Below are 8,712 nucleotides of genomic sequence, written 5' to 3'. Positions count from 1 at the left end.
GATTTATTTCTAAATAATTGTACAATAATGGCAGCCATATTTGTGGTTTGGGCTTTTAATTTTGGAGTAAATTTATGCTTCTTGATTGATAAGGGTTATTGTACAAGAAGCTTTAAAAGTACAATGGTCAGTATATATTTAATAACAGTTTTCTTACATGCAGTTAATTTAGTTAGAAATCTGAGCAAATCTAGTGTCAGCATGGTTCACGATTAAAGATTCTGGATTGTGGACTGGATTAAAAAAAACTAGGGATTTAAACATTAGGGAAAATTGATGCAAGTGAAATTGCGTTTGAAAATTAGCAATGCTCTACTTCCATTTTTACTATGGATTACAGTATTCTAGATTTCTTATCTTTCAAAATAAAACACCAGGATGTGCTGCACCACAATAAAAGCCAAAACACTGAAACAGAAGACATTTAATTAAGCTGAAATTACTTCCTTTTGATTCATTGCTCCCAAAATTTACATGAATACAAAATATCTTTACAGATTGTCACTATCTTCCCCAATGCATAATGTATGTCAGGAATCAACAAAACCCCCATTATCTAAAGAGGAATGCTTTCACTTCACATTACCTAAAAAAAAAAAAAAGGTTGGGGCAAAAAGCACCTCTATTCTAAAAATCAGAATGTAATGGAAGCTTCAAGTCGTCGAAACCCGAATCAGGCACAAACGTTAATGGGACAGAAAAGCAAGGTACTACAAGGGCGAATAACCTTTCAGCCTTCGAGTTGTGAAAACCCGATGAACAGACTTTCCCAAGAACGATAAGTATTTTTACAAGAAAATATCTTCTAAGATAAGTATTTTTATAAGACACATTTTCTCTTCTATTCTCTTCCATGATACCAAGAGTTTACAAAGAACCTATTTAAAAGGCAAAAAAAAAAGAGGCAAAAAGATACAAGATCTTTACAAAATTATCTCAGGCACGTTACTCATGTTGACAGTTCGCAGGAGTTCTCTTCAGCAGGTCAGACTTTTATCTGTACGCTCCGGCTTTCCTCCGGCACTTCAGAAAGAGAGGCAGGGAAGAAAAAAGAAAGAGAAACTGCGAGGAAGAAGGAAGCCAGGAGCACAACGTTCCGACACGCGACGCAGGGCGGCCATCAGCTGTCGCGAAGAGGCAGCGAACTCCAGATACGGTCCAGCTGTTCTCCTCGGAAGGGAGAAGCCAAACGAGCGAAGCCGACGGCCGCGGCGAGCAAGAGCGAGAAGGGGGAGCTTGTTGGTGTTTGGCGCCGGTGGAGGGAGTCATTCCTCCAACTGCACTTCCGGTCGGCATTTTGTTCTGAGAGGGAGCGAGAGCGACACATTCACGCAGCCTCTTATTTTTTTCCTCCCTCTTCCTTTCCTCCCTCCTCGGTACCGACTCACCGTAACCCAAGCGATCCCCTCCCTGCCCCGCCCCGACCGCGTCCACAGAAGGAGAGGCGGAGGCGGTGACGGCGGCGGAAGAAGAGAAGGAACAAGCCGCGGCCGAGGAGATCCCCCTCCCCTCCGCTCGCTCCTTTCCTCCCTCCCCTCCCGGGGTTGGTCGCTCGGTGGGTGCGTGAGGTGTTTATCGAATCCGGTTCGGCCCGGCCTGTGTGGATGTTGGGGTGAATCAAGCTCGCTGGGAGGACGACGGCAAGAAGGAGAAGGAAGAAGAAAAATAAAAAGAGGAGGAAGAAGAAGAAGAAGAAGAAGACGGTGGCGGCGGCGACTTCAGGGATTCGCTTCGGCCGCTCTCCTCCCCTCCTCGGCTCTACATGTTCGCTGCACTGAGGAGGAGACGGAAGAGGAGCCAGCCCCCCTCCCGGCCCGGATTATTGTTGTTATATTATCTCCCCTCCTCCTCCTCCCGCTCCGCGGCGGCCCAGTGGCGGATCCTCTGAGGAGGGAGGGGGGCGGATTTTTTTTCCTTTCCTCCCCCCCCCCACCGCTTGGTTTTCGGTTGGATTCAGACGACGCTTAGCTCAGGTAAAAGCCCCCGCTCGCGCTTTCCCGTCTCCGGGTTTCTTCTATTCGCTTCAAGATAAGCGGCGAGTTGGGCCTTCTTTCAGGCGAGGCGGCCCAGTCTGGAAGCAGAGCGGGGATTAGCCTTTTCGGCCGGTGTGGGAGAAAAGAGGGGGGGGGTGAATAATGAGTGGCAGCCAGGGGTGTTTCACGTTTCTCTCCGCCTCCTCCTCTCGGGGTTTGGCGGATGAGAGTGGTTTCTGCCGAGCTGCTGGAGATGCCTAGGCCCGGAGGAGGGCGCAGGCCCAGCGGCCAGCGCTTTCACTCCAGCTCGGGGATGAGAGAGTCGAAGTGGTTTCACTGTGACAGGCCTCGGCGCCCGAGAGCAAAAGTGGGAGGAGGAAACAATACAGTTAAACAGCGACTGGGCACCGAACCTGTGCCATATTTACAACTTCGGGAGGGGGGGGGGAGTGCGGAAAGGAAAGAGACGAACGTAATGGTCCTAGTTAGAATAGAGGAGAGACGGGCGCCCGTTTGTTTTCCGTTTGCAACAGTTGCATCTTTTATTTGTCTTAGTTTCAAATTTGTAGTTGGATACGTATGGTTAATATTGTATACATCCCCTCAAATGCGTTGTAAAAGTAAAACTAGTTCCTACTGAATAATTTGCAGAACAAACATATCCAGTTCACTAGGAGTCCATGGGTTGCCTAGTACCATTTATGACATACTTTCTACATACACAGTGAACAGCTATTTTGGTCCTTAAGAAGAAAGAGTTATTTTGTAAGAACAGGTATCCTATTTGAAAAAGGGTTATCTATGTAGCTAGTTGACGTTTTAAAGGTCAGGCCACTGCTATTGTAATTGAGCCTGCCGTTTTAAGTATGTTTATATGGGAATACGTTGTATTTAAGACCGTGATGCATACCTCTGAATAGCCTATGTTATTGGGTTGAAAAATATTCTTACTTTCAAATGTGTCTAGTTTGTGTAACTTTGAATCAGATACCTGAAAGTTAATAATCCTGTAATACTCACAAATAAAGAATGATTTTAGTAAAAACATTAGGATTTTTGAGAAACCAGATAGATAGATGCCTGTAATTTTTTTCCAGTGTAATTCTAATTTCTCATATAGAGAAATCTATATTTCTCCGATATAGAGGTGTAAGGAATTGTGATATTCAGCTGGTCTGATAGCTATTTTTAAAACCAATTTAAATCCTGGGGTGGGTAAGACAAAGTGACATTTAATTGTGCTCAGTTCTTACTAAGTTGTAGATGTTCCAATTTTTTGGGAAGTTAGTCTTACATTTAATATTTCTCAGTAATGTAACTTTTGTTAAGAAAGTACAATTGTGCTTTTATGGCCTGATACATGTTTAAAAGGATGAAGTTAATATAGCTGTCACATAGGAGGCGTGTTTTTAATGCTGTAAATCCATGTAGTAGTCAGCAGTGTGTCCGTGATTTGTATTGGTCAGGCAGCAGTTTGAATTTTAAAAAGCCTGAAGATCCTGCTGAGCCCCAAACCCGGCCTCTCTCCCTCCCTCCCTGTAATCTGCCATTCCTGTCTTTGTGCTGCCTGGGCCTGTTAAACACTGTTTGCAATAGGGCCTCAGGCCTATATGCAAGGGAGAGAAACCATTTTCAGTCTGAAAAAGTAGCTTTTTATTTTTGAACTTTATTATTTCAAGCATGAGCTACAAGTTGCTTTAAAATGCTCTTGTGTGGGGGAGGTTGAGTCTGTCTCTCTGTGTTTAACTGTTTATTTAAAGGTCTGGAATAGTTCTAATTTGCAGAAAATGAGGGTCTGTTCAGAGAATAATCAAATACAGTATTATTCATAATCAGAAAGTAACATATATGAAGATTCTTCTGTTGCTTATATTAAATATTTGGGATTTTGCTTAAGTTGAAATGAGGTTTATCTCATATCTTGTGTCTTCAGTAAATTATTTTAATGTAAAATTTGCTCTTGAATCAGTTTTCTTATAGGTGTATGGGTTTTTCACTGTTCCTTTGTATTTCATTTAAATGTTTCATGTATTTGATAATATCCATACAATGTACTGTGTATTAAAAAGAACTCAGTACATTCAATTTGAAGTGTTTCTAAGATGCCTGAAATTATTTTGATAATAGCCTTGGCATATTTCAGTGTATATAATAAGAAACTATGGTGCCAAAACTGTTGCTCTCAAGCAGCTTAGAGAAAATTGCTAGGACATTTCTTAAAATATAAAATATTTTATTATTCTAATATTTCCAGTGTTTACCATATTTATTAAGTTATAAGGTAAAATACAAAAGTAAATAGGAAGAGGGGGGAGAAAAGGGGAAAGAAAAGTGAGGGACACCTGGAAAAAAGAAAAAAAAGAAACATTGACTTCCGACTCCCTCTGTTGCAGTAAAAAAAGGCATTTAACATCAAACCACAGCTTTTCCCTCTCATAATAATATAAAGTAGCCATTTCTATAAACACATAGAACATAATACACTGTATTTCTCATAACAACCCAAGTAATATAACACTTACTCTGTATTTCTTACACTGTCTAGTCTAATATTTGATTAGAATGCTATAGTTATGGCAATTTCCCCATAATTTCTGAGTATTTATAAAATGATGCACACTTTCAATTATTTGAGTTCTTAAACAATATTTTAAAAATAGGTGAATGGTGTATTGATATATAATATTTATTACAATTTCATAATTCCAATTATACTAATTTTAAATGAAAGCATTGTCTTCCATTAAAATAAATGATAATGAGATAACAAAAGATTGGATTCTTGACAGGAATTTAAATAGATTATTATGTCTGAGAGAGTTTGTTTTGTAAACATTTGAAATAATTTCAGAAACAAAGAGGAATGCATTTAAAAATTAAGTAAAACTTGAGTTTGTCTCAAGTGTAACAGTTTTATATGTCTATTCAACATAGCCACTTTTAAAGTAAAATTTAAGAAGCTGCTCAAAAATTATTCTAGATATTCCTTCTAACAATGGATCTACAGAAGGTGGCATTATGACTAAAAACTTTTGCAATTGTTTATTTTGGTAATGTGTGATATATATATATATATATATATATATATATATATATATATATATATATATATATATGGCAAATGTAGCTTTTGTAGAGCATGTCAACTTACTGAGAATGCAAGAAAATTATTTACAAATTTTGCAGTGATGGTGAAAAAAGTGTCATATTTTATTATAAGAAGCCTCAATGTATTATCATTTTATAATATGTCTTAATCTTTCTATAAAATAACAAAATTAATAAAAATGAACAATATTCAGTGTAGGAAGAAAGGAACTCTAAACTATGCCTTATGTCTGATAAAAAATAATGTATATTTAAAATTGTTTTTTGCTTTTGACTACATAAATTCATTGCCTTATGAAAACAAATCTGATTCGTAATGGTGAAATTTGCTTCCATATATTCCAAGCAGGACAGGAATGCTCTGTTTGTAGGACATTTTGTATCTATGTGTCTATAAACATACAAACACAAACTCAGTAGTAATGGCAAGCTGTATTTGGTCCTGCAGTTATTTGTTCAACTAAACTGAAGACTTGTTTAAAAATGGTAATGATTAAATTTTGTTTGGTTTTACAAAAATTTTGTTACTAAAGTTTAAGAAGAATTATTTAATAAAACATTTTTCTTTATCATATTTAAATGTATCAGATTTGCAGTTGTGTGTGATTTTAAGATGTTAAGATGTATTTTTTGCTTCATTATCGATATGCTTTCAAGTTTTTATTTTAAATCTTTTAAATGTATCTTTTAAGAACAGTCAGTTGAGGTCTTTGAGCTTCTTTTGTAAAAATCACTTGCTGAACATTAAGTTTTGCCAAGATACCTTTGTTAAGAAACCAAAGAAGTTCGTTTCGAATATTGGTGACATGTTTCAAATACTTGGGGATAGTACTTTATGCTAGGACATAATACGCTATATTTCTCATAACAAATCAAATAATGTAACACTTACTTTGTACTTCTTAAACTGTACTAGAGGAGCCAAATAAGTCTCAGCCAGGTTAAAAGTAATTGAGGCAAACTCTTATACGAATTATAATTAAGACTGTACATCAATTTGCCTATGAGTTCATTCAGTGAAAATATCTGCAAAAACTACTCAGATAATCTGTACTTTACCATGCTGAGATCAACTTAACCAGAACTGAGATAAGATCCTGGCTTACTATGTTTAATTTTTGTTTAAAACTATTTTTTTTACCTACAAGGATAGGAAATTAAAGATAAATTATGGCTTCTCTCCTGGAGCATTCTGACTTTGAATGCTGAGCAGGGTGGAGCTATGTTCAAAGAACCTTGGATGTAAATCCCAGATTGAACATAACAAAATGCTTGCATATGCTGAGTTAGGAAATTGATAGAACATTCTCAATTAGGTCTTTGTTTATCTTTATGTACTTATCTGTTATTATACGTGCCGTTGTGGCACGGTGGTCAGAAGGCAGTATTACAGGCCAACTCTGCCCATAGCCTGATGGAGTTCGATCCTGACCAGTTTTTAGTTGATTCAGCCTTCCATCCTTCCAACGTCGGTAAAATAAAACCCAGATTATTGGGGGCAACGTGCTGACATTGTAAACTCTGCTGTAAAGCACTAAGGAGTAGTATATAAGTCTTAAGTGCTATTGTTATTAGGCCAGGATATTGTAATTGTTTATTCTCAGCAAATTCTTGAGGTCTGCTTTAAGAATACAGTACTCCTTATCTGAGAAGATTGTTTGATTGTGATGATATAATAGGTGAATCATTGGCCAATGTTTCATTATACTATATTTTGTTATAATGAATGGTCTTGATTAATTTTATATATGCCACATTTTGTTCAACCAGGCTCTAGTATAATATTCACTGTAATATAATACCAGGTAGAATTAAACAATAATTAATGTGCAGGTGAGATTTATTCCATTTTCTTTATCTTTTGCATACTACTCTATTTTGGTTTATATCAAGATGCAAGTTTAAAAGCCTAAATTGACTTGTGGTCTATCTTTTATTAACTTGTAGTATCAGTACGTTTTTGTTTGCAATTATTGCTACATGTAATACGTGTAATATCATTGAACAGTAAAAATATTTGATTTGAAGTTATTTATCAATTTGAAAAGAAAGCTAGCTTTTGAATGGGTTTACTATGAAAATAATACACATTTTTCTTACAAGTTTTTTTAGGGAATGCTTGAATTCTACATACTAAATGAAAGCTAAAGATACATTCTTATATATCCTTAGCTCTGCATAAATTTTAGAACTTCTTAGTTTCAGTTTTAGAACTCAACTCTACAAGTTAACTCTGAAGTATTATTAAATAATTATCCTTTGTGGGCATTACTATGGTTGGTTTCACAGTCAGCCAGGTGTACAGATAGCATTTGGTATTTTTATCTACCGGTAAACCTATAGATGTTCTTTGATTGCACCCAAAGTGTCTATTAATCTTTGGTACTATTTTTGTTTTCTTTTGCCACAGTACTTTTATTTGCAGGTCTTTGTATTTTGTGATTGTTTTTAGTTGTTTCTCTTCTATTCTGCTATCTCCAACTATTGTAACATCCACTATTGCTATTAATAATATTGTTCATCGTTGAGTCATCCATTTGTTTGGACTGGATATGGCATTTTTATTTACCTATTGAGCCCTTCTCAAGATCTTGAGTTAGGCAGATGTGGTTTGTTAAGGGTGTTAAAGGTATCACAGGATGTAAATGGTTGCAAATAAAGCTGCATTTTACAGTTAATTGATGGTGATTTTATCAATGCTGATGGTGTTCAAGTGGTGCTCAGAATGTTTTGGAGTTGCACCCAAAGTGCCTATTAAATATATTACTATCGATACTATCTTTGCTTTTTTTCTTTTTGCCCCGGCCGTTCTACTATTTTTTGCAGGTGTTTTGCAGGACAGTTGTAAGTTTTAGAGTATTATGTGGGAAGTGCCTTCTGTTTGGATTTTAAAATCCTGCTGCACTTTAGCTTCTTCATTTTCTATTTCTCTTGTGGTCCCATCAATTTTTGCTAGCAGTTCTTCCAATGCATTATTGTTGCTACTTTGTCATGTTGTTGTCATGATCATCAGTCTGTCTGATAATCTTGCTGTAGCTAACTACCATAGGTGGTCCACTGTTTCTTCAGCTTCTTTGCACAGACGGTATTTTGCTCTCTGTTGTTGTCTTCTCAATTCTGACCTTGTGACAAGGTTTGTTTTTTTTAAAGCTTGGTCGTGTGCAGCCAGAATTAGCTCCTCTATTTGTCTCTTCAATTTCCTACTCTTAGCCATTGCCAGGTTGTTATCTACTTTGCCTGCTTTTAAAAAATGTACTGGTCATGTACATTATTTTATTCTCCATTGTGCTGACAGGATAATACAATTCATGGGTTTCTCTCCTTCCTTGCTTTGAGGCTGAGTCAGTCATTTCTTTAGTCCCGCCTCTTTCTACTGCGCATGCCCAGTTTTTGATGCAGCCTTTCATGCAAGAAGAGGCAGGGAGAGGTGCTCCAAAATGATAAGAGTGTTTCCTGCCTGAGCAGAGGGTTGGACTAGAAGACCACCAAGGTCTTTTCCAACTCTGTTATTGTCCTTCAGATATTCTCCCAATGTCCTCCTTTCTTCAACTGTCAGGTTTACTTCGCAACATTCCACACCTGCTACAGGTAGTCCTTGACTTACAACAGTTCATTAAGTGGGCATTCGAAG

At 37.2% G+C, this 8,712-nt stretch overlaps 1 protein-coding gene across 1 annotated transcript in view; it reads left to right on the top strand.

The window, feature by feature from the left end:
• Positions 1-1,464: 1,464 nt before the first annotated feature.
• The window catches only part of NIPBL (NIPBL cohesin loading factor), a 159,922-nt gene continuing 152,674 nt past the window's right edge, over positions 1,465-8,712 (top strand). Inside the window, 1 exon segment of the mRNA XM_032214687.1 lies at positions 1,465-1,973. The gene's annotated coding sequence lies outside the window, so the exon portion shown is untranslated.

Source organism: Thamnophis elegans, chromosome 3, assembly GCF_009769535.1.
Source record: "Thamnophis elegans isolate rThaEle1 chromosome 3, rThaEle1.pri, whole genome shotgun sequence".
Classification (NCBI taxonomy): Eukaryota; Metazoa; Chordata; class Lepidosauria; order Squamata; family Colubridae; genus Thamnophis; species Thamnophis elegans.
This window is presented reverse-complemented; position numbering and strand designations above follow the sequence as displayed.